This window comes from Heterodontus francisci, unplaced genomic scaffold, assembly GCF_036365525.1.
Source record: "Heterodontus francisci isolate sHetFra1 unplaced genomic scaffold, sHetFra1.hap1 HAP1_SCAFFOLD_96_2, whole genome shotgun sequence".
In the NCBI taxonomy this organism is placed as follows: Eukaryota; Metazoa; Chordata; class Chondrichthyes; order Heterodontiformes; family Heterodontidae; genus Heterodontus; species Heterodontus francisci.
In genome coordinates this window covers 3,391,089-3,416,192 of record NW_027141332.1, presented here as the reverse complement: position 1 = coordinate 3,416,192, position 25,104 = coordinate 3,391,089, and positions in this window count along the sequence as shown.

Genomic DNA, 25,104 nt, shown 5'->3' with positions numbered 1-25,104 from the left:
CTCCGACAAACTCAGAAACTGTCAGAAACTCTCAGGCACTCTCTGACACTCTCAGAAAGTCTCTGAAACTCTCTGACACTATCTGAACCCCTCTGACACTATCTGAAACTGTCTGACACCCTCTGACACTCGCTGACACACTCTGATTCTCGCTGACACTCTCTGATACTCTCTGACACTCACTGACACTCTGTGACACTCTCTGAAACTCTCTGACACTCTCTGAAACTGTCTGACACTCTGTGACACTCTCTGAATTTCTCTGACAATCTCTGAAACTCTCTGACAAACTCACAATCTCTCAGAAACTCTCTGACACTCTCTGACACTCTCAGACACTCTCTGAAACTCTCTGACACTCTCTGACGCTATCTGACACTTTCTGAATCTCTCGGACTCTCTCTGACACTCTCTGACTCTCTCTGACACTCTCTGATACTCTCTGACACTCTCTGAATCTCTCTGAATCTCTGTGACACTCTGTGACACTCTCTGAAACTTTCTGGCACTCTCTGACACTCTCTGAAGATCTCTGAAACTCTCTGAAAAGCTCTGACACTCTCTGAAACTCTGTGACACTCTCTGAAACACTCTGACACTCTCTGACACTCTCCGACAAACTCAGAAACTGTCAGAAACTCTCAGGCACTCTCTGACACTTTCAGAAAGTCTCTGAAACTCTCTGACACTATCTGAAACTCTCTGACACTCTCTGACACTCGCTGACACTCTCTGATTCTCGCTTACACTCTCTGATACTCTCTGACACTCACTGACACTCTGTGACACTCTCTGAAACTCTCTGACACTCTCTGAAACTGTCTGACATTCTGTGACACTCTCTGAAATTATCTGACAATCTTTGAAACTCTCTGACACTCTCTGACACTCTCAGACACTCTCTGACACCATCTGACACTCTCCGAAACTCTCTGTCACTCTCTGAAACTCCCTGACACTCTCTGAAGCTCTCTGAAACTCTCTGACACTCTCTGACACTCTCTGAAACTCTCTGAAACTCTCTGACACTCTCTGACATTCTCTGAATCTCTCAGACACTCTCTGATACTCTCTGAAACTCTCTGACACGCTCTGACACTCTTTGAAACTCTCTGAAGCTCTCTGGCACTCTCTGAAACTCTCATACACTCTCTGACACTTTCTGAAACTCTCTGATACTATCTGACACTTTCTGAAACTTTCTGACAGTCTCTGACACTCTCTGACACTCTCAGAAACTCTCAGAAAATCTCTGAAACTCTCTGACACTCTCTGACACTCTGTGACACTCTCCGAAACTCTCTGACACTCGCTGACACTCTCTGACTCTCACTGAAATTCTCTGATACTCTCTCACACTCACTGACACCATCTGACACTCTCTGAAACTCTCTGACACTCACTGACACTCTGTGACACTCTCTGAAACTCTCTGACACTCTCTGATTCTCGCTGACACTCTCCGATACTCTCTGACACTCTCTGAAATTCTGTGACACTCTCTGAAACTCTCTGACACTCTATGAGTCTCGCTGACACTCTCTGATACTCTCTGACACTCACTGACACTCTGTGACACTCTCTGAAACACTCTGACACTCCCTGAAACTCTCTGAAACTTTCTGGCTCTCTCTGACACTCTCTGAAGATCTCGGAAACTCTCTGAAAATCTCTGACACTCTCTGAAATTCTGTGACACTCTCTGAAACACTCTGACACTCGCTGACAATCTCCGACACACTCAGAAACTGTCAGAAACTCTCAGGCACTCTCTGACACTCTCAGAAAGTCTCTGAAACTCTCTGACACTCGCTGACACTCTCCGATTCTCGCTGACACTCTCTGAAACTCTCTGACACTCTCTGACACTGTCTGAAACTCTCTGAAACTCTCTGACTTTCACTGACGCTCTGTGACACTCTCTGAAACTCTCTGACACTCTCTGACACTCTCTGAAACTCTTCGGCACTCTCTGACACTCTTAGATACTTTCTGACACTCTCTGAAACTCTCTGACACTCTCTGAAATTCACTGACACTCTCTGACACTCCCCGACACTCTCTGAATCTCTCTGAAGCTCTCTGACACTCTCTGAATCTCTCTGAATCTTTCTGGCACTCTCTGACAATCTCTGAAGATCTCTGAAACTCTCTGAAAATCTCTTACACTCTCTGAAACTCTGTGACACTCTCTGAAACACTCTGACACTCTCTGACACTCTCCGACAAACTCAGAAACTGTCAGAAACTCTCAGGCACTCTCTGACACTCTCAGAAAGTCTCTGAAACTCTCTGACACTATCTGAACCCCTCTGACACTATCTGAAACTCTCTGACACTCTGACACTCGCTGACACTCTCTGATTCTCGCTTGCACTCTCTGATACTCTCTGACACTCACTGACACTCTGTGACACTCTCTGAAACTCTCTGACACTCTCTGAAACTGTCTGACACTCTGTGACACTCTCTGAAATTCTCTGACAATCTCTGAAACTCTCTGACAAACTCACAATCTCTCAGACACTCTCTGACACTCTCTGACACTCTCAGACACTATCTGACACTTTCTGAATCTCTCGGACTCTCTCTGACACTCTCTGACTCTCTCTGACACTCTCTGATACTCTCTGACACTCTCTGAATCTCTCTGAAACTCTCTGACACTCTGTGACACTCTCTGAAATTTTCTGGCACTCTCTGACACGCTCTGAAGATCTCTGAAAGTCTCTGAAAAGCTCTGACACTCTCTGAAACTCTGTGACACTCTCTGAAACACTCTGACACTCTCTGACACATTCTGAAACTCTCTGACACTATCTGACACTTTCTGAAACTCTCGGACACTCTCTGACACACTCTGCAACTCTGTGACACTCTGTGACACTCTCTGACGCTCTCTGACACTCTCTGAATCTCTCTGAAACTCTGTGACACTCTGTGACACTCTCTGACACTCTCTGACACTCTCTGAATCTCTCTGAAACTCCCTGACACTCTCTGACCCTCTCTGAAACTTTCTGACTCTCTCTGACACTCTCTGAACATCTCTGAAACTCTCTGAAAATCTCTGACACTCTCTGAAACTCTGTGACACTCTCTGACACACTCTGCAACTCTGTGACACTCTGTGACACTCTCTGACGCTCTCTGACACTCTCTGAATCTCTCTGAAACTCTGTGACACTCTGTGACACTCTCTGACACTCTCTGACACTCTCTGAATCTCTCTGAAACTCCCTGACACTCTCTGACCCTCTCTGAAACTTTCTGACTCTCTCTGACACTCTCTGAACATCTCTGAAACTCTCTGAAAATCTCTGACACTCTCTGAAACTCTGTGACACTCTCTGAAACACTCTGACACTCTCTGACACTCTCCGACAAACTCAGAAACTGTCAGAAACTCTCAGGCACTCTCTGACACTCTCAGAAAGTCTCTGAAACTCTCTGACACTATCTGAACCCCTCTGACACTATCTGAAACTCTCTGACACTCTCTGACACTCGCTGACACACTCTGATTCTCGCTGACACTCTCTGATACTCTCTGACACTCACTGACACTCTGTGACACTCTCTGAAACTCTCTGACACTCTCTGAAACTGTCTGACACTCTGTGACACTCTCTGAATTTCTCTGACAATCTCTGAAACTCTCTGACAAACTCACAATCTCTCAGAAACTCTCTGACACTCTCTGACACTCTCAGACACTCTCTGAAACTCTCTGACACTCTCTGACACTATCTGACACTTTCTGAATCTCTCGGACTCTCTCTGACACTCTCTGACTCTCTCTGACACTCTCTGATACTCTCTGACACTCTCTGAATCTCTCTGAATCTCTGTGACACTCTGTGACACTCTCTGAAACTTTCTGGCACTCTCTGACACTCTCTGAAGATCTCTGAAACTCTCTGAAAAGCTCTGACACTCTCTGAAACTCTGTGACACTCTCTGAAACACTCGGACACTCTCTGACACTCTCCGACAAACTCAGAAACTGTCAGAAACTCTCAGGCACTCTCTGACACTTTCAGAAAGTCTCTGAAACTCTCTGACACTATCTGAAACTCTCTGACACTCTCTGACACTCGCTGACACTCTCTGATTCTCGCTTACACTCTCTGATACTCTCTGACACTCACTGACACTCTGTGACACTCTCTGAAACTCTCTGACACTCTCTGAAACTGTCTGACACTCTGTGACACTCTCTGAAATTCTCTGACAATCTTTGAAACTCTCTGACAAACTCACAATCTCTCAGACACTCTCTGACACTCTCTGACACTCTCAGACACTATCTGACACTTTCTGAATCTCTCGGACTCTCTCTGACACTCTCTGACTCTCTCTGACACTCTCTGATACTCTCTGACACTCTCTGAATCTCTCTGAAACTCTCTGACATTCTGTGACACTCTCTGAAACTTTCTGGCACTCTCTGACACTCTCTGAAGATCTCTGAAAGTCTCTGAAAAGCTCTGACACTCTCTGAAACTCTGTGACACTCTCTGAAACACACTGACACGCTCTGACACTCTCAGACACTCTCTGACACCATCTGACACTCTCCGAAACTCTCTGTCACTCTCTGAAACTCCCTGACACTCTCTGAAGCTCTCTGAAACTCTCTGACACTCTCTGACACTCTCTGAAACTCTCTGAAACTCTCTGACACTCTCTGACATTCTCTGAATCTCTCAGACACTCTCTGACACTCTCTGAAACTCTCTGACACGCTCTGACACTCTTTGAAACTCTCTGAAGCTCTCTGGCACTCTCTGAAACTCTCATACACTCTCTGACACTTTCTGAAACTCTCTGATACTATCTGACACTTTCTGAAACTTTCTGACAGTCTCTGACACTCTCTGACACTCTCAGAAACTCTCAGAAAATCTCTGAAACTCTCTGACACTCTCTGACACTCTGTGACACTCTCCGAAACTCTCTGACACTCGCTGACACTCTCTGACTCTCACTGAAATTCTTTGATACTCTCTCACACTCACTGACACCATCTGACACTCTCTGAAACTCTCTGACACTCACTGACACTCTGTGACACTCTCTGAAACTCTCTGACACTCTCTGATTCTCGCTGACACTCTCCGATACTCTCTGACACTCTCTGAAATTCTGTGACACTCTCTGAAACTCTCTGACACTCTATGAGTCTCGCTGACACTCTCTGATACTCTCTGACACTCACTGACACTCTGTGACACTCTCTGAAACACTCTGACACTCCCTGAAACTCTCTGAAACTTTCTGGCTCTCTCTGACACTCTCTGAAGATCTCGGAAATTCTCTGAAAATCTCTGACACTCTCTGAAATTCTGTGACACTCTCTGAAACACTCTGACACTCGCTGACAATCTCCGACACACTCAGAAACTGTCAGAAACTCTCAGGCACTCTCTGACACTCTCAGAAAGTCTCTGAAACTCTCTGACACTCGCTGACACTCTCCGATTCTCGCTGACACTCTCTGAAACTCTCTGACACTCTCTGACACTGTCTGAAACTCTCTGAAACTCTCTGACTTTCACTGACGCTCTGTGACACTCTCTGAAACTCTCTGACACTCTCTGACACTCTCTGAAACTCTTCGGCACTCTCTGACACTCTTAGATACTTTCTGACACTCTCTGAAACTCTCTGACACTCTCTGAAATTCACTGACGCTCTCTGACACTCCCCGACACTCTCTGAATCTCTCTGAAGCTCTCTGACACTCTCTGAATCTCTCTGAATCTTTCTGGCACTCTCTGACAATCTCTGAAGATCTCTGAAACTCTCTGAAAATCTCTTACACTCTCTGAAACTCTGTGACACTCTCTGAAACACTCTGACACTCTCTGACACTCTCCGACAAACTCAGAAACTGTCAGAAACTCTCAGGCACTCTCTGACACTCTCAGAAAGTCTCTGAAACTCTCTGACACTATCTGAACCCCTCTGACACTATCTGAAACTCTCTGACACTCTGACACTCGCTGACACTCTCTGATTCTCGCTTGCACTCTCTGATACTCTCTGACACTCACTGACACTCTGTGACACTCTCTGAAACTCTCTGACACTCTCTGAAACTGTCTGACACTCTGTGACACTCTCTGAAATTCTCTGACAATCTCTGAAACTCTCTGACAAACTCACAATCTCTCAGACACTCTCTGACACTCTCTGACACTCTCAGACACTATCTGACACTTTCCGAATCTCTCGGACTCTCTCTGACACTCTCTGACTCTCTCTGACACTCTCTGATACTCTCTGACACTCTCTGAATCTCTCTGAAACTCTCTGACACTCTGTGACACTCTCTGAAATTTTCTGGCACTCTCTGACACTCTCTGAAGATCTCTGAAAGTCTCTGAAAAGCTCTGACACTCTCTGAAACTCTGTGACACTCTCTGAAACACTCTGACACTCTCTGACACTCTCAGACACTCTCTGACACTCTCTGACACATTCTGAAACTCTCTGACACTATCTGACACTTTCTGAAACTCTCGGACACTCTCTGACACACTCTGCAACTCTGTGACACTCTATGACGCTCTCTGACACTCTCTGAATCTCTCTGAAACTCTGTGACACTCTGTGACACTCTCTGACACTCTCTGACACTCTCTGAATCTCTCTGAAACTCCCTGACACTCTCTGACCCTCTCTGAAACTTTCTGACTCTCTCTGACACTCTCTGAACATCTCTGAAACTCTCTGAAAATCTCTGAAACTCTCTGACACTCTCTGACTATCTCTGAAAATCTCTGACGCTCTCTGACACTGTCTGAAGCTCTCAGACACTCTCTGACACTCTCTGACACTCTCAGACACTCTCTGAACACCTCTGACACACTGTGAAACTCTCTGACACTCTCTGAAATTCACTGACACTCTCTGACACTCCCCGACACTCTCTGAATCTCTCTGAAGCTCTCTGACACTCTGTGACACTCTCTGAATCTTTCTGGCACTCTCTGACAATCTCTGACGATCTCTGAAACTCTCTGAAAATCTCTGACACTCTCTGAAACTCTGTGACACTCTCTGAAACACTCCGACAAACTCAGAAACTGTCAGAAACTCTCAGGCACTCTCTGACACTCTCAGAAAGTCTCTGAAACTCTCTGACACTATCTGAACCCCTCTGACACTCTCTGAAACTCTCTGACACTCTCTGACACTCGCTGACACACTCTGATTCTCGCTGACACTCTCTGATACTCTCTGACACTCACTGACACTCTGTGACACTCTCTGAAACTCTCTGACACTCTCTGAAACGGTCTGACACTCTGTGACACTCTCTGAATTTCTCTGACAATCTCTGAAACTCTCTGACAAACTCACAATCTCTCAGAAACTCTCTGACACTCTCTGACACTCTCTGACACTCTCTGAAACTCTCTGACACTCTCTGACACTATCTGACACTTTCTGAATCTCTCGGACTCTCTCTGACACTCTCTGACACTCTCTGACACATTCTGAAACTCTCTGACACTATCTGACACTTTCTGAAACTCTCGGACACTCTCTGACACACTCTGCAACTCTGTGACACTCTATGACGCTCTCTGACACTCTCTGAATCTCTCTGAAACTCTGTGACACTCTGTGACACTCTCTGACACTCTCTGACACTCTCTGAATCTCTCTGAAACTCCCTGACACTCTCTGACCCTCTCTGAAACTTTCTGACTCTCTCTGACACTCTCTGAACATCTCTGAAACTCTCTGAAAATCTCTGAAACTCTCTGACACTCTCTGACTATCTCTGAAAATCTCTGACGCTCTCTGACACTGTCTGAAGCTCTCAGACACTCTCTGACACTCTCTGACACTCTCAGACACTCTCTGAACACCTCTGACACACTGTGAAACTCTCTGACACTCTCTGAAATTCACTGACACTCTCTGACACTCCCCGACACTCTCTGAATCTCTCTGAAGCTCTCTGACACTCTGTGACACTCTCTGAATCTTTCTGGCACTCTCTGACAATCTCTGACGATCTCTGAAACTCTCTGAAAATCTCTGACACTCTCTGAAACTCTGTGACACTCTCTGAAACACTCCGACAAACTCAGAAACTGTCAGAAACTCTCAGGCACTCTCTGACACTCTCAGAAAGTCTCTGAAACTCTCTGACACTATCTGAACCCCTCTGACACTCTCTGAAACTCTCTGACACTCTCTGACACTCGCTGACACACTCTGATTCTCGCTGACACTCTCTGATACTCTCTGACACTCACTGACACTCTGTGACACTCTCTGAAACTCTCTGACACTCTCTGAAACGGTCTGACACTCTGTGACACTCTCTGAATTTCTCTGACAATCTCTGAAACTCTCTGACAAACTCACAATCTCTCAGAAACTCTCTGACACTCTCTGACACTCTCTGACACTCTCTGAAACTCTCTGACACTCTCTGACACTATCTGACACTTTCTGAATCTCTCGGACTCTCTCTGACACTCTCTGACTCTCTCTGACACTCTCTGATACTCTCTGACACTCTCTGAATCTCTCTGAATCTCTGTGACACTTTGTGACACTCTCTGAAATTTTCTGGCACTCTCTGACACTCTCTGAAGATCTCTGAAACTCTCTGAAAAGCTCTGACACTCTCTGAAACTCTGTGACACTCTCTGAAACACTCTGACACTTTCTGACACTCTCCGACAAACTCAGAAACTGCCAGAAACTCTCAGGCACTCTCTGACACTCTCAGAAAGTCTCTGAAACTCTCTGACACTATCTGAAACTCTCTGACACTCTCTGACACTCGCTGACACTCTCTGATTCTCGCTTACACTCTCTGATACTCTCTGACACTCACTGACACTCTGTGACACTCTCTGAAACTCTCTGACACTCTCTGAAACTGTCTGACACTCTGTGACACTCTCTGAAATTCTCTGACAATCTTTGAAACTCTCTGACAAACTCACAATCTCTCAGACACTCTCTGACACTCTCTGACACTCTCTGACACTCTCAGACACTATCTGACACTTTCTGAATCTCTCGGAATCTCTCTCTGACACTCTCTGACTCTCTCTGACACTCTCTGATACTCTCTGACACTCTCTGAATCTCTCTGAAACTCTCTGACATTCTGTGACACTCTCTGAATCTTTCTGGCACTCTCTGACACGCTCTGAAGATCTCTGAAAGTCTCTGAAAAGCTCTGACACTCTCTGAAACTCTGTGACACTCTCTGAAACACTCTGACACTCTCAGACACTCTCTGACACCATCTGACACTCTCCGAAACTCTCTGTCACTCTCTGACACTCCCTGACACTCTCTGAAGCTCTCTGAAACTCTCTGACACTCTCTGACACTCTCTGAAACTCTCTGAAACTCTCTGACACTCTCTGACATTCTCTGAATCTCTCAGACACTCTCTGACACTCTCTGAAACTCTCTGATACGCTCTGACACTCTTTGAAACTCTCTGAAGCTCTCTGGCACTCTCTGAAACTCTCAGACACTCTCTGACACTTTCTGAAACTCTCTGATACTATCTGACACTTTCTGAAACTTTCTGACAATCTCTGACACTCTCTGACACTCTCAGAAACTCTCAGAAAATCTCTGAAACTCTCTGACACTCTCTGACACTCTGTGACACTCTCCGAAACTCTCTGACACTCGCAGACACTCTCTGACTCTCACTGAAATTCTCTGATTCTCTCTAATACTCACTGACACCATCTGACACTCTCTGAAACTCTCTGACACTCACTGACACTCTGTGACACTCTCTGAAACTCTCTGACACTCTCTGATTCTCGCTGACACTCTCTGATACTCTCTGACACTCTCTGAAATTCTGTGACACTCTCTGAAACACTGTGACACTCTTTGACACTCTCTGACACTCTCTGACACTCTCAGAAGCTCTCAGAAACTCTCTGAGACTCGCTGACACTCTCTGACTCTCACTGAAAGTCTCTGATACTCTCTAACACTCACTGACACTAACTGACACTCTCTGAAACTCTCTGACACTCACTGACACTCTGTGACACTCTCTGAAACTCTCTGAAACTCACTGACAATCTGTGACACTCTCTGAAACTCTATAACAATCTCTGACACTCTCGGACACTCTCTGAAACTCTCTGACTCTCACTGACGCTCTGTGACACTCTCTGAAACTCTCTGACACTCTCTGACACTCTCTGAAACTCTTCGGCACTCTCTGACACTCTCAGATACTGTCTGACACTCTCTGAAACTCTCTGACACTCTCTGAAATTCTCTGGCACTCTCTGACACTCCCTGACACTCTCTGAATCTCTCTGAAGCTCTCTGACACTCTGTGACACTCTCTGAAACTTTCTGGCACTCTCTGACACTCTGTGAAGATCTCTGAAACTCTCTGAAAATCTCTGACACTCTCTGAAACACTCTGACACTCTCTGAAACGCTCCGACAAACTCAGAAACTGTCAGAAACTCTCAGGCACTCTCTGACACTCTCAGAAGGTCTCTGAAACTCTCTGACACTATCTGAACCTCTCTGACACTCTCTGACACTGTCTGACACTCTCTGAAACTCTTTGACACTCTCCGACGCTCTCAGACACTGTCTGACACTCTCTGAAACTCTCCGAAACTCTCTGACACTCTCTGACACTCTCTGACACTCCCTGACACTCTCTGAAGCTCTCTGAAACTCTCTGACACTCTCTGACACTCTCTGAAACTCTCTGAAACTCTCTGACACTCTCTGACATTCTCTGAATCTCTCAGACACTCTCTGACACTCTCTGACACTCTCTGACACTCTCTGAAACTCTCTGACACGCTCTGACACTCTCTGAAACTCTCTGAAGCTCTCTGGCACTCTCTGAAACTCTCAGACACTCTCTGACACTTTCTGAAACTCTCTGATACTATCTGACACTTTCTGAAACTTTCTGACAATCTCTGACATTCTCTGACACTCTCAGAAACTCTCAGAAAATCTCTGAAACTCTCTGACACTCTCTGACACTCTGTGACACTCTCCGAAACTCTCAGACACTCACTGACACCATCTGACACTCTCTGAAACTCTCTGACATTCACTGACACTCTGTGACACTCTCTGAAACTCTCTGACACTCTATGAGTCTCGCTGACACTCTCTGATACTCTCTGACAATCACTGACACTCTGTGACACTCTTTGAAACACTCTGACACTCCCTGAAACTCTCTGAAACTTTCTGGCACTCTCTGACACTCTCTGAAGATCTCGGAAACTCTCTGAAAATCTCTGACACTCTCTGAAATTCTGTGACACTCTCTGAAACACTCTGACACTCGCTGACAATCTCCGACACACTCAGAAACTGTCAGAAACTCTCAGGCACTCTCTGACAGTCTCAGAAAGTCTCTGAAACTCTCTGACACTCGCTGAAACTCTCCGATTCTCGCTGACACTCTCTGAAACTCTCTGACACTCTCTGACACTGACTGAAACTCTCTGAAACTCTCTGACTTTCACTGACGCTCTGTGACACTCTCTGAAACTCTCTGACACTCTCTGACACTCTCTGAAACTCTTCGGCACTCTCTGACACTCTTAGATACTGTCTGACACTCTCTGAAACTCTCTGACACTCTCTGAAATTCACTGACACTCTCTGACACTCCCCGACACTCTCTGAATCTCTCTGAAGCTCTCTGACACTCTCTGAATCTCTCTGAATCTTTCTGGCACTCTCTGACAATCTCTGAAGATCTCTGAAACTCTCTGAAAATCTCTTACACTCTCTGAAACTCTGTGACACTCTCTGAAACACTCTGACACTCTCTGACACTCTCCGACAAACTCAGAAACTGTCAGAAACTCTCAGGCACTTTCTGACACTCTCAGAAAGTCTCTGAAACTCTCTGACACTATCTGAACCCCTCTGACACTATCTGAAACTCTCTGACACTCTGACACTCGCTGACACTCTCTGATTCTCGCTTGCACTCTCTGATACTCTCTGACACTCACTGACACTCTGTGACACTCTCTGAAACTCTCTGACACTCTCTGAAACTGTCTGACACTCTGTGACACTCTCTGAAATTCTCTGACAATCTCTGAAACTCTCTGACAAACTCACAATCTCTCAGAAACTCTCTGACACTCTCTGACACTCTCAGACACTATCTGACACTTTCCGAATCTCTCGGACTCTCTCTGACACTCTCTGACTCTCTCTGACACTCTCTGATACTCTCTGACACTCTCTGAATCTCTCTGAAACTCTCTGACACTCTGTGACACTCTCTGAAACTTTCTGGCACTCTCTGACACGCTCTGAAGATCTCTGAAAGTCTCTGAAAAGCTCTGACACTCTCTGAAACTCTGTGACACTCCCTGAAGCACTCTGACACTCTCTGACACTCTCTGACACTCTCTGACACATTCTGAAACTCTCTGACACTATCTGACACTTTCTGAAACTCTCGGACACTCTCTGACACACTCTGCAACTCTGTGACACTCTATGACGCTCTCTGACACTCTCTGAATCTCTCTGAAACTCTGTGACACTCTGTGACACTCTCTGACACTCTCTGACATTCTCTGAATCTCTCTGAAACTCCCTGACACTCTCTGACCCTCTCTGGAACTTTCTGACTCTCTCTGACAATCTCTGAACATCTCTGAAACTCTCTGAAAATCTCTGAAACTCTCTGACACTATCTGACTATCTCTGAAAATCTCTGACGCTCTCTGACACTGTCTGAAGCTCTCAGACACTCTCTGACACTCTCTGACACTCTCTGACACTCTCTGAACACCTCTGACACACTGTGAAACTCTCTGACACTCTCTGAAATTCACTGACACTCTCTGACACTCCCCGACACTCTCTGAATCTCTCTGAAGCTCTCTGACACTCTGTGACACTCTCTGAATCTTTCTGGCACTCTCTGACAATCTCTGAAGATCTCTGAAACTCTCTGAAAATCTCTGACACTCTCTGAAACTCTGTGACACTCTCTGAAACACTCTGACACTCTCTGACACTCTCCGACAAACTCAGAAACTGTCAGAAACTCTCAGGCACTCTCTGACACTCTCAGAAAGTCTCTGAAACTCTCTGACACTATCTGAACCCCTCTGACACTATCTGAAACTCTCTGACACTCTCTGACACTCGCTGACACACTCTGATTCTCGCTGACACTCTCTGATACTCTCTGACACTCACTGACACTCTGTGACACTCTCTGAAACTCTCTGACACTCTCTGAAACTGTCTGACACTCTGTGACACTCTCTGAATTTCTCTGACAATCTCTGAAACTCTCTGACAAACTCACAATCTCTCAGAAACTCTCTGACACTCTCTGACACTCTCAGACACTCTCTGAAACTCTCTGACACTCTCTGACACTATCTGACACTTTCTGAATCTCTCGGACTCTCTCTGACACTCTCTGACTCTCTCTGACACTCTCTGATACTCTCTGACACTCTCTGAATCTCTCTGAATCTCTGTGACACTCTGTGACACTCTCTAAAACATTCTGGCACTCTCTGACACGCTCTGAAGATCTCTGAAAGTCTCTGAAAAGCTCTGACACTCTCTGAAACTCTGTGACACTCTCTGAAACACTCTGACACTCTCTGACACTCTCCGACAAACTCAGAAACTGTCAGAAACTCTCAGGCATTCTCTGACACTCTCAGAAAGTCTCTGAAACTCTCTGACACTATCTGAAACTCTCTGACACTCGCTGACACTCTCTGATTCTCGCTTACACTCTCTGATACTCTCTGACACTCACTGACACTCTGTGACACTCTCTGAAACTCTCTGACACTCTCTGAAACTGTCTGACACTCTGTGACACTCTCTGAAATTCTCTGACAATCTCTGAAACTCTCTGACAAACTCACAATCTCTCAGACACTCTCTGACACTCTCTGACAAACTCAGACACTATCTGACACTTTCTGAATCTCTCGGACTCTCTCTGACACTCTCTGACACTCGCTGACACACTCTGATTCTCGCTGACACTCTCTGATACTCTCTGACACTCACTGACACTCTGTGACACTCTCTGAAACTCTCTGACACTCTCTGAAACTGTCTGACACTCTGTGACACTCTCTGAATTTCTCTGACAATCTCTGAAACTCTCTGACAAACTCACAATCTCTCAGAAACTCTCTGACACTCTCTGACACTCTCAGACACTCTCTGAAACTCTCTGACACTCTCTGACACTATCTGACACTTTCTGAATCTCTCGGACTCTCTTTGACACTCTCTGACTCTCTCTGACACTCTCTGATACTCTCTGACACTCTCTGAATCTCTCTGAATCTCTGTGACACTCTGTGACACTCTCTAAAACATTCTGGCACTCTCTGACACGCTCTGAAGATCTCTGAAAGTCTCTGAAAAGCTCTGACACTCTCTGAAACTCTGTGACACTCTCTGAAACACTCTGACACTCTCTGACACTCTCCGACAAACTCAGAAACTGTCAGAAACTCTCAGGCATTCTCTGACACTCTCAGAAAGTCTCTGAAACTCTCTGACACTATCTGAAACTCTCTGACACTCGCTGACACTCTCTGATTCTCACTTACACTCTCTGATACTCTCTGACACTCACTGACACTCTGTGACACTCTCTGAAACTCTCTGACACTCTCTGAAACTGTTTGACACTCTGTGACACTCTCTGAAATTCTCTGACAATCTCTGAAACTCTCTGACAAACTCACAATCTCTCAGACACTCTCTGACACTCTCTGACACTCTCAGACACTATCTGACACTTTCTGAATCTCTCGGACTCTCTCTGACACTCTCTGACTCTCTCTGACACTCTCTGATACTCTCTGACACTCTCTGAATCTCTCTGAAACTCTCTGACACTCTGTGACACTCTCTGAAACTTTCTGGCACTCTCTGACACGCTCTGAAGATCTCTGAAAGTCTCTGAAAAGCTCTGACACTCTCTGAAACTCTGTGACACTCTCTGAAACACTCTGACACTCTCTGACACTCTCAGACACTCTCTGACACTCTCTGACACATTCTGAAACTCTCTGACACTATCTGACACTTTCTGAAACTCTCGGATACTCTCTGACACACTCTGCAACTCTGTGACACTCTGTGACGCTCTCTGACACTCTCTGAATCTCTCTGAAACTCTGTGACACTCTGTGACACTCTCTGACACTCTCTGACACTCTCTGAATCTCTCTGAAACTCCCTGACACTCTCTGACCCTCTCTGAAACTTTCTGACTCTCTCTGACACTCTCTGAACATCTCTGAAACTCTCTGAAAATCTCTGAAACTCTCTGACACTCTCTGAAAATCTCTGACACTCTCTGAAACTCTGTGACACTCTCTGAAACACTCTGACACTCTCTGACACTCTCCGACAAACTCAGAAACTGTCAGAAACTCTCAGGCACTCTCTGACACTCTCAGAAAGTCTCTGAAACTCTCTGACACTATCTGAACCCCTCTGACACTATCTGAAACTCTCTGACACTCTCTGACACTCGCTGACACACTCTGATTCTCGCTGACACTCTCTGATACTCTCTGACACTCACTGACACTCTGTGACACTCTCTGAAACTCTCTGACACTCTCTGAAACTGTCTGACACTATGTGACACTCTCTGAAATTCTCTGACAATCTCTGAAACTCTCTGACAAACTCACAATCTCTCAGAAACTCTCTGACACTCTCTGACACTCTCAGACACTCTCTGAAACTCTCTGACACTCTCTGACACTATCTGACACTTTCTGAATCTCTCGGACTCTCTCTGACACTCTCTGACTCTCTCTGACACTCTCTGATACTCTCTGACACTCTCTGAATCTCTCTGAATCTCTGTGACACTCTGTGACACTCTCTGAAACTTGCTGGCACTCTCTGACACTCTCTGAAGATCTCTGAAACTCTCTGAAAAGCTCTGACACTCTCTGAAACTCTGTGACACTCTCTGAAACACTCTGACACTCTCTGACACTCTCCGACAAACTCAGAAACTGTCAGAAACTCTCAGGCACTCTCTGACACACTCAGAAAGTCTCTGAAACTCTCTGACACTATCTGAAACTCTCTGACACTCTCTGACACTCGCTGACACTCTCTGATTCTCGCTTACACTCTCTGATACTCTCTGACACTCACTGACACTCTGTGACACTCTCTGAAATTCTCTGACAATCTTTGAAACTCTCTGACAAACTCACAATCTCTCAGACACTCTCTGAAACTCTCTGACACTATCTGAAACTCTCTGACACTCACTGACACTCTGTGACACTCTCTGAAACTCTCTGACACTCTCTGAAACTGTCTGACACTCTGTGACACTCTCTGACACTCTCTGACACACTCTGAATCTCTCTGATACTCTCTGACACTCTGTGACACTCTCTGACACTCTCGGAAACTCTCTGAAACTCTCTGAAACTCTCTGAAACTGTCTGACACTCTCTGACACTCTCTGAAGCTCTCTGAAAGTTTCTGACACTCTCTGAAATTCTCTGAAATTCTCTGACACTCTCTGACACCCCCTGACACTCTCTGAATCTCTCTGAAGCTCTCTGACACTCTGTGACACTCTCTGAAACTTTCTGGCACACTCTGACACTCTCTGAAGATCTCTGAAACTCTCTGAAAATCTCTGACACTCTCTGACACTCTCTGAAACTCTATGACACTCTCTGAAACACTCTGGCACTCTCTGACACTCTCCGAAACACTCAGAAACTGTCAGAAACACCCAGGCACTCTCTGACACTCTCAGAAAGTCTCTGAAACTCTCTGACACTCTCTGAAACTCTCCGAAACTCTTTGACACTCTTTGACACTCTCAGACACTGTCTGATCTCTCTGAAACTCTCTGAAACTCTCTGACACTCTCTGAAACTCTCTGAAACTGTCTGACACTCTCTGACACACTCTGACACTCTCTGAAGCTCTCTGAAACTCTCTGACACTCTGTGACACTCTCTGAAACTCTCTGACACTCTCTGAAACTTTCTGACACTCTCTGAAACTCTCTGAAACTCTCTGAAACTCTCTGACACTCTCAGAATCTCTCAGAAGCTCTCTGGAACTCTCTGACACTCTCTGACACTCACAGATAATTTCTGAAACTCTCTGACACTATCTGACACTTTCTGAATCTCTCAGACACACTCCGACACCCTCAGAATTTCTCAGAAGCTCTCTGGTACTCTCTGACAATCTCAAAAAGTCTCTGAAACTCTCTGACACTCTCTGAAGCTCTCTGAAACTCTCTGAAACTCTGTGACACTCTCTGAAACTCTCTGACACTCTCAGAATCTCTCAGAAGCTCTCTGGAACTCTCTGACACTCTCTGACAGTCACAGATAATTTCTGAAACACTCTGACACTATCTGACACTTTCTGAAACTCTCTGACACTCTCTGACATTCTCTGAAACTCTCTGACTCTCACTGACACTCTGTGACACTCTCTGAAACTCTCTGACACACTCTGACACTCTCTGACACTCTCTGAAACTCTCTGACTCTCACTGACACTCTGTGACATTCTCTGAAACTCTCTGGCACTCTCTGACACTCTCTGACACACTGTGAAACTCTTCGACACTCTCTGACACTCTCTGAAATTCTCTGACACTCTCTGACACTCCCTGACACTCTCTGAATCTCTCTGAAGCTCTCTGACACTCTGTGACACTCTCAGACCCTCTCTGACACTCTCTGACACTTTCTGAAACTCTCTGACACTATCTGACACGTTCTGAATCTCTCGGACAATCTCTGACACTCTCTGACAATTTCTGAATCTCTCTGACACTATCTGACACTTTCTGAATCTCTCAGACACACTCCGACACACTCAGAAAATCTCAGAAACTCTCTGGCACTCTCTGACACTCTCAGAAAGTCTCTGAAACTGTCTGAAACTGTCTGAAACTCTCTGACACTCTGACACTCTCTGTAACTCGCCGACACTCTCTGAAACTCTCTGACACTCTCTGAAAGTTTCTGACACTCTCTGAAACTCTCTGAAACTCTCTGAAACTCTCTGACACTCTCAGAATCTCTCAGAAGATCTCTGGAACTCTCTGACACTCTCTGACACTCACAGATAATTTCTGAAACTCTCTGACACTATCTGACACTTTCTGAAACTCTCTGACACTCTCTGACACTCTCTGACACAGTCTGAAACTCTCTGACTCTCACTGACACTCTGTGACACTCTCTGAAACTCTCTAGCATTCTCTGACACTCTCTGACAATTTCTGAATCTCTCTGACACTAGCTGACACTTCCTGAATCTCTCAGACACACTCCGACACACTCAGAAAATCGCAGTAACTCTCTGGCACTCTCTGACACTCTCAGAAAGTCTCTGAAACTCTCTGAAACTGTCTGACACTCTCTGACACTCTGTGACACTCTGAAACTTTCTGGCACACTCTGACACTCTCTGAAGATCTCTGAAACTCTCTGAAAATCTCTGACACTCTCTGAAACTCTATGACACTCTCTGAAACACTCTGGCACTCTCTGACACTCTCCGACACACTCAGAAACTGTCAGAAACACTCAGGCACTCTCTGACACTCTCAGAAAGTCTCTGAAACTCTCTGACACTCTCTGAATCTCTCTGACACTCTCTGAAACTCTCTGAAACTCTTTGACACTCTTTGACACTCTCAGACACTGTCTGAACTCTCTGAAACTATCTGAAACTCTCTGACGCTGTCTGACACTCTCTGACACTCTCTGAAACTCTCTGAAACTCTCTGACACTCTCTGAAACTCTCTGAAACTGTCTGACACTCTCTGACACACTCTGACACTCTCTGAAGCTCTCAGAAACTCTCTGACACTCTGTGACACTCTCTGAAACTCTCTGACACTCTCTGAAACTTTCTGACACTCTCTGAAACTCTCTGAAACTCTCTGACACTCTCAGAATCTCTCAGAAGCTCTCTGGAACTCTCTGACACTCTCTGGCACTCACAGATAATTTCTGAAACTCTCTGACACTATCTGACACTTTCTGAATCTCTCAGACACACTCCGACAAACTCAGAATTTCTCAGAAACTCTCTGGCACTCTCTGACAATCTCATAAAGTCTCTGAAACTCTCTGACACTCTCTGACACTCTCTGAAAATGTCTGACACTCTCTGACACTCTCTGAAACTCTCTGAAACTCTCTGACACTCTGTGAAACTCTCTGAAACTCTCTAACACTCTCAGAATCTTTCAGAAGTTCTCTGGAACTCTCTGACACTCTCTGACACTCACAGATCATTTCTGAAACTCTCTGACACTTTCTGACACTTTCTGAAACTCTCTGACACTCTCTGACATTCTCTGAAACTCTCTGATTCTCACTGACACTCTGTGACACTCTCTGAAACTCTCTGACACACTCTGACACTCTCTGAAACTCTCTGACTCTCACTGGCACTCTGTGACATTCTCTGAAACTCTCTGGCACTCTCTGACACTCTGTGACACACTCTGAAACTCTTCGACACTCTCTGACACTCTCAGATACTCTCTGACACTCTCTGAAACTCTCTGACACTCTCTGAAATTCTCTGACAATCTCTGACACTTCCTGACACTCTCTGAATCTCTCTGAAGCTCTCTGACACTCTGTGACACTCTCAGACACTCTCTGACACTCTCTGACACTTTCTGAAACTCTCTGACACTATCTGACACGTTCTGAATCTCTCGCACAATCTCTGACACTCTCTGACAATTTCAGAATCTCTCTGACACTATCTGACACTTTCTTAATCTCTCAGACACACTCCGACACACTCAGAAAATCTCAGAAACTCTCTGGCACTCTCTGACACTCTCAGAAAGTCTCTGAAACTCTCTGAACCTCTCTGAAACTCTCTGACACTCTGTGACACTCTCTGAAACTCTCCGACACTCTCTGAAACTCTCTGACACTCTCTGAAAGTTTCTGACACTCTCTGAAACTCTCTGAAACTCTCTGAAACTCTCTGACACTCTCAGAATCTCTCAGAAGATCTCTGGAACTCTCTGACACTCTCTGACACTCACAGATAATTTCTGAAACTCTCTGACACTATCTGACACTTTCTGAAACTCTTTGACACTCTCTGACACAGTCTGAAACTCTCTGACTCTCACTGACACTCTGTGACACTCTCTGAAACTCTCTGACACTCTCTGACACTCTGTGAAACTCTCTGAAACACTCAGACACTCTCTGACACTCTCAGACACTCTCTGACACTATTTGACACTTTTTGAAATTCTTGGTCTCTCTCTGACTCACTCTGCAACTCTGTGACACTCTGTGAAACTCTCTGACACTCTCTGACACACTCTGAATCTCTCTGATACTCTCTGACACTCTGTGACACTCTCTGACACTCTCGGACACTCTTTGAAACTCTCTGAAACTCTCTGAAACTGTCTGACACTCTCTGACACTCTCTGAAGCTCTCTGAAACTCTCTGACACTCTGTGACACTCTCTGAAACTCTCCGACACTCTCTGAAACTCTCTGACACTCTCTGAAAGTTTCTGACACTCTCTGAAACTCTCTGAAATTCTCTGACACTCTCTGACACTCCCTGGCACACTCTGAATCTCTCTGAAGCTCTCTGACACTCTGTGACACTCTCTGAATCTTTCTGGCACACTCTGACACTCTCTGAAGATCTCTGAAACTCTCTGAAAATCTCTGACACTCTCTGAAGCTCTATGACACTCTCTGAAACACTCTGGCACTCTCTGACACTCTCCGACACACTCAGAAACCGTCACAAACACTCAGGCACTCTCTGACACTCTCAGAAAGTCTCTGAAACTCTCTGACACTCTCTGAAACTCTCTGACACTCTCTGAAAATCTCTGAAACTCTTTGACACTCTTTGACACTCTCAGACACTGTCTGATCTCTCTGAAACTCTCTGAAACTCTCTGACGATGTCTGACACTCTCTGACACTCTCTGAAACTCTCTGAAACTCTCTGACACTCCCTGAAACTCTCTGAAACTGTCTGACACTCTCTGACACACTCTGACACTCTCTGAAGCTCTCTGAAACTCTCTGACACTCTGTGACACTCTCTGAAACTCTCTGACACTCTCTGAAACTTTCTGACACTCTCTGAAACTCTCTGAAACTCTCTGAAACTCTCTGACACTCTCAGAATCTCTCAGAAACTCTCTGGAACTCTCTGACACTCTCTGACACTCACAGATAATTTCTGAAACTCTCTGACACTATCTGACACTTTCTGAATCTCTCAGACACACTCCGACACACTCAGAATTTCTCAGAAACTCTCTGGCACTCTCTGACAATCTCAATAAGTCTCTGAAACTCTCTGACACTCTCTGACACTCTCTGAAACTGTCTGACACTCTCTGACACTCTCTGAAGCTCTCTGAAACTCTCTGACACTCTGTGACACTCTCTGAAACTCTCTGACACTCTCAGAATCTCTCAGAAGCTCTCTGGAACTCTCTGACACTCTCTGACACTGTCTGATCTCTCTGAAACTCTCTGAAACTCTCTGAAACTCTCTGACACTCTCTGACACTCTCTGAAACTCTCTGAAACTCTCTGACACTCTCTGACACACTCTGACACTCTCTGAAGCTCTCTGAAACTCTCTGACACTCTGTGACACTCTCTGAAACTCTCTGACACTCTCTGAAACTTTCTGATACTCTCTGAAACTCTCTGAAACTCTCTGACACTCTCAGAATCTCTCAGAAGCTCTCTGGAACTCTCTGACACTCTCTGACACTCACAGATAATTTCTGAAACTCTCTGACACTATCTGACACTTTCTGAATCTCTCAGACACACTCCGACACCCTCAGAATTTCTCAGAAGCTCTCTGGCACTCTCTGAAACTCTGTGACACTCTCTGAAACTCTCTGACACTCTCAGAATCTCTCAGAAGCTCTCTGGAACTCTCTGACACTCTCTGACACTCACAGATAATTTCTGAAACTCTCTGACACTATCTGACACTTTCTGAAACTCTCTGACACTCTCTGACATTCTCTGAAACTCTCTGACTCTCACTGACACTCTGTGACACTCTCTGAAACTCTCTGACACACTCTGACACTCTCTGACACTCTCTGAAACTCTCTGACTCTCACTGACACTCTGTGACATTCTCTGAAACTCTCTGGCACTCTCTGACACTCTCTGACACACTCTGAAACTCTTCGACACTCTCTGACACTCTCAGATACTCTCTGACACTCTCTGAAACTCTCTGACACTCTCTGAAATTCTCTGACACTCTCTGACACTCCCTGACACTCTCTGAATCTCTCTGAAGCTCTCTGACACTCTGTGACACTCTCAGACACTCTCTGACACTCTCTGACACTTTCTGAAACTCTCTGACACTATCTGACACGTTCTGAATCTCTCGGACAATCTCTGACACTCTCTGACAATTTCTGAATCTCTCTGACACTGTCTGACACTTCCTGAATCTCTCAGACACACTCCGACACACTCAGAAAATCTCAGAAACTCTCTGGCACTCTCTGACACTCTCAGAAAGTCTCTGAAACTCTCTGAAACTCTCTGAAACTGTCTGACACTCTCTGACACTCTGTGACACTCTCTGAAACTTTCTGGCACACTCTGACACTCTCTGAAGATCTCTGAAACTCTCTGAAAATCTCTGACACTCTCTGAAACTCTATGACACTCTCTGAAACACTCTGGCACTCTCTGACACTCTCCGACACACTCAGAAACTGTCAGAAACACTCAGGCACTCTCTGACACTCTCAGAAAGTCTCTGAAACTCTCTGACACTCTCTGAAACTCTCTGACATTCTCTGAAACTCTCTGACACTCTCTGAAACTTTCTGACACTCTCTGAAACTCTCTGAACCTCTCTGAAACTCTCTGACACTCTCAGAATCTCTCAGAAGCTCTCTGGAACTCTCTGACACTCTCTGACACTCACAGATAATTTCTGAAACTCTCTGACACTATCTGACACTTTCTGAATCTCTCAGACACACTCCGACACACTCAGAATTTCTCAGAAACTCTCTGGCACTCCCTGACAATCTCAGAATCTCTCAGAAGCTCTCTGGAACTCTCTGACACTCTCTGACACTCACAGATAATTTCTGAAACTCTCTGACACTATCTGACACTTTCTGAATCTCTCAGACACACTCCGACACCCTCAGAATTTCTCAGAAGCTCTCTGGCACTCTCTGAAACTCTGTGACACTCTCTGAAACTCTCTGACACTCTCAGAATCTCTCAGAAGCTCTCTGGAACTCTCTGACACTCTCTGACACTCACAGATAATTTCTGAAACTCTCTGACACTATCTGACACTTTCTGAAACTCTCTGACACTCTCTGACATTCTCTGAAACTCTCTGACTCTCACTGACACTCTGTGACACTCTCTGAAACTCTCTGACACACTCTGACACTCTCTGACACTCTCTGAAACTCTCTGACTCTCACTGACACTCTGTGACATTCTCTGAAACTCTCTGGCACTCTCTGACACTCTCTGACACACTCTGAAACTCTTCGACACTCTCTGACACTCTCAGATACTCTCTGACACTCTCTGAAACTCTCTGACACTCTCTGAAATTCTCTGACACTCTCTGACACTCCCTGACACTCTCTGAATCTCTCTGAAGCTCTCTGACACTCTGTGACACTCTCAGACACTCTCTGACACTCTCTGACACTTTCTGAAACTCTCTGACACTATCTGACACGTTCTGAATCTCTCGGACAATCTCTGACACTCTCTGACAATTTCTGAATCTCTCTGACACTGTCTGACACTTCCTGAATCTCTCAGACACACTCCGACACACTCAGAAAATCTCAGAAACTCTCTGGCACTCTCTGACACTCTCAGAAAGTCTCTGAAACTCTCTGAAACTCTCTGAAACTGTCTGACACTCTCTGACACTCTGTGACACTCTCTGAAACTTTCTGGCACACTCTGACACTCTCTGAAGATCTCTGAAACTCTCTGAAAATCTCTGACACTCTCTGAAACTCTATGACACTCTCTGAAACACTCTGGCACTCTCTGACACTCTCCGACACACTCAGAAACTGTCAGAAACACTCAGGCACTCTCTGACACTCTCAGAAAGTCTCTGAAACTCTCTGACACTCTCTGAAACTCTCTGACATTCTCTGAAACTCTCTGACACTCTCTGAAACTTTCTGACACTCTCTGAAACTCTCTGAACCTCTCTGAAACTCTCTGACACTCTCAGAATCTCTCAGAAGCTCTCTGGAACTCTCTGACACTCTCTGACACTCACAGATAATTTCTGAAACTCTCTGACACTATCTGACACTTTCTGAATCTCTCAGACACACTCCGACACACTCAGAATTTCTCAGAAACTCTCTGGCACTCCCTGACAATCTCAAAAAGTCTCTGAAACTCTCTGACACTCTCTGACACTCTCTGAAACTGTCTGACACTCTCTGACACTCTCTGAAGCACTCTGAAACTCTCTGACACTCTGTGACACTCTCTGAAACTCTCTGACACTCTCAGAATCTCTCAGAAGCTCTCTGGAACTCTCTGACACTCTCTGACACTGTCTGATCTCTCTGAAACTCTCTGAAACTCTCTGACGCTCTCTGACACTCTCTGACACTCTCTGAAACTCTCTGAAACTCTCTGACACTCTCTGAAACTCTCTGAAACTCTCTGACACTCTCTGACACACTCTGACACTCTCTGAAGCTCTCTGAAACTCTCTGACACTCTGTGACACTCTCTGAATCTCTCTGACACTCTCTGAAACTTTCTGACACTCTCTGAAACTCTCTGAAACTCTCTGACACTCTCAGAATCTCTCAGAAGCTCTCTGGAACTCTCTGACACTCTCTGACACTCACAGATAATTTCTGAAACTCTCTGACACTATCTGACACTTTCTGAAACTCTCTGACACTCTCTGACATTCTCTGAAACTCTCTGACTCTCACTGACACTCTGTGACACTCTCTGAAACTCTCTGAC